Below are 3,152 nucleotides of genomic sequence, written 5' to 3'. Positions count from 1 at the left end.
CTGGTAATTCTTTTTTTTTTTTTTTTTTTTGAGCAACCTCCACAGTTTTCATGGCTGTACCAATTTACATTGCCACTAATAGTTTGTAGGAGTCCCTTTACTCTACATTCTCCACAACATTTGCTGTTATCTTTTCAGTAACGTAAGATGATAAATCATTGTGGCTTTGATTTGCATTTCCCTGACTGATAGTGGTGCTGAACAACTTTTCATATGCTTGTTGGCAATTTATATTTCTTCTTTGGAAAATTCCTATTCAGTACGTTGCCCATTTTTTCATATTATTATTATTATTGCATTATCTGTGTTCCTTATATATTTAAATATTAACCTTTAAGGTATGTAGTTTGCACATATTTTCTCCCATTCTGTAAGTTACCTTTTGATTTTGCTGATGATTTCCTTTTTTTTTTTTTTTTATAATGACATAGCGACTCATTACCATAGGGCTTTTTATGATTTTACTTAATAAAATATTTGATTGCAGGAAGAAAAAAACGAATTTCCCCAAAACTAGAAAAGCATCTAAAGCAGTTTTTCAATTTGCTATGTTAAACTCATCTTGAGCTCGGTAAAGCACATGGCACGATATCTTTAAAGTTTTACTGCGTTTCAGGATTATTCTTGAAAAGATATTCCGCCAGAAAATCAACAGGATCATCAGGTCTGACCTTACAACACTCATTCAGACCCTGCATAAGTGTTGGCATAACATAGGTCATTAAATAGTTTCTCAAGGGAATAGACTGGGCCTCCAGTAATTCTCTTTCTTCTCTTTTCACTTCCTCTAGTCGTTTGTTCCATTCCTCCCAGCGGGCGATCTTCTCGGCTGTCTCCACTGCCTCCTTGTGCTCTCTCTCTGCCTCCTCCATGGCCTCCTTGGCCAGCCGTTCCTCAGCAGCCTTCCGCTCCTCTTCCACCTTTTCTTCATCCGTTAAACCATAATTGCGAGGCTCCCCGACCTCCTTGATGAGCTGTTTGATGGCAAGTCTGTTCTGAGCATCTTCAAGCCTTCCTACATCTATATGGATCGGGTGGATTTCAAGTTCGTCGAAGTAGTTGAGGACAGTCTCGTCTTCCGTGTTGATGTCCCGGTAGTTGCTCAGAGCCCGGAGGAAGCGGTCCTGGCTGTAGTGGGTGCCTGTCACGACGCTCTCCGGGAGGTTCATCACCCGCTCCTTGAGGAACTCGTCCGACGCATCGAGGGAACACACGAACTCTTAGGGAGGGGTTTCATTCGCTCTGGTTTTTGGAGGCAGTGGCATGAGAAGATATGAGTCTGAATTCAAGCCCTCACATTTACCAGCAAAGAGGGCTTGGATCAGTCTCTGGACTTCAGGCTCTGGATCCGGTAAGCATGGGAGTAATTCCTGTCTCCTAAGCTCATGGAGAAGCTCAATAAGCTCCCATCGCATGTCGTGCCTGTTACATGGCAGATGGTGGGTTGAGCTGAATTTTATCCAGCTGCCTCAGGGAAAACAGGAGGATTTACCATGGGGTTTACAATGAAAGCCTATCGCCCAGAAGTGCTAAAGTCTCATAAACTGGACAGATGCGCTTATTTAGACCAGTTGACTTTACTTTTTAACCTTTTTGGAGGCAAGTACATAAATTAATGGGAAACCTAAGAGAACCCATTCCTCTGGCTTTTCGTGTTCCTGCCTCAGGCAAACAGTATATATCCATCCTTGAGGATACTCTTCTCTGATGTCTCTGCTTCCAGAAGCTTCATCACAAGCAGGTATGATTAATTTATCATAGGGAAACATTTTGCCTCTGCCTTCTTCCTCCTCCTCCTCATCCTGGCTGAACAGGTCTTTGGCCTGATCATAGGTCTTTGGGAATCCATCCAAAATGTAACCTTGATTCCTGCAAGGCATGGATTTTAGCTTTTCTTTCATAAATCTAATAATATATTGATCTTCCAGGTGACCTGCGTTCTGGTCCATGCTTTCCTTGATGCCCTCCAAGAGCTCCTGGGCATCTTCCACGTTATCCTCCTCTTCCTCCTCTTCACCTTCTTCTTCTCCTCCTTCCACTACATCCTTAGGTGTAATGATTGCCTCCAGTTTCGCTATGGCTTCAGAAATGACATCCTTCAATTTAATGTGGTGCAGTTTATAGTATTTGGCTAAAACTTCGGCAATGCTGGATTTTCCCACCGCTGGAGGGCCGAGAATGCAAATCTTGAGCGGCAGTAATCTTCTGCTTTGCTTGTACTCTTTGAGGATGCTGTTGATGGTTTCCACAAATCCGGCTTGGGAGAACCATCGAATGTTAAATTTCTCCTTCACAAAGAGTGCTTCCATCCTCAAATTGACCAGTAAGTGGTCAATATTCTCTTGTGTTAAGTCCTTGGTTAGGAAAGAATTTTCCTTGGGTATTTTCTGGATTTTCCCAGGGCCAGTACTTTTACTGATGCACTTGACAAAGTCTTCCAGGGTGTGAACTGACTCGTCCACAGCCACCAGGTAGTGGAGCTTCGGCACGTGGTCTATGATGTTCTGCTAGATCACTCCTGCTAGATCAAGGATGTGAATGGCTGGAATGACATTTGTTCCATCTCCAAACACTGGTAATGCAGGGACTTCACCCAACCAAGCTAGCTAAAATAAAGAAAAGCAAAAGCAGTTTTCCCCAGTTCCATATGCCTGACTATTACAGCTCACAAAGACAGCCATAGTCGGAGACATCCAAAAAGATCTGATGATTTCCTTTGTTGTACAGAAGATTTTTAGTTTGATATAGATCCACCTATTTATTTTTCCTTCTGTTGCCTCTGCTTTTGATGTTATATCCAAAAAGTCATTACCAAGACCAATGTCAAAGATTTCCCCCCCTTTGTTTTCATGTGGGTGTTTTATGACTTCAGGTCTTACACTTAAGTGTATAATCCATTTTGAGTTGTTTTGAGTTAGTTTTTATGACTGTGATAGGATAAAGATCTGGATTCATGCTTTTGCATGTGGATATCCAGTTTCACTGACACACCTTATTTAAGAGACTGTCCTTTTCCCATTGCATATTCTTGACAGGCTTGTGAAAGATTAGCCGTGTACATATGGATTTATTTCTGTTCCATTGGTCTATGTGTTTTGTTTTGTTTTGTTTGGCCAGTGCCATATTGTTTGGGTTACTTTACACTATAGGTT

General features: G+C 41.9%; 1 pseudogene; it reads right to left on the bottom strand.

Annotated features, from left to right (window-relative positions):
- Nucleotides 1–506: 506 nt before the first annotated feature.
- Nucleotides 507–2,681, bottom strand: LOC122679103 (annotated as a pseudogene).
- Nucleotides 2,682–3,152: the final 471 nt, after the last annotated feature.

Source organism: Cervus elaphus, chromosome 21, assembly GCF_910594005.1.
Source record: "Cervus elaphus chromosome 21, mCerEla1.1, whole genome shotgun sequence".
NCBI lineage: Eukaryota > Metazoa > Chordata > Mammalia > Artiodactyla > Cervidae > Cervus > Cervus elaphus.
Note: the sequence above shows the minus strand (reverse complement) of the source record. Positions and strands in the feature narration are given on the sequence as shown.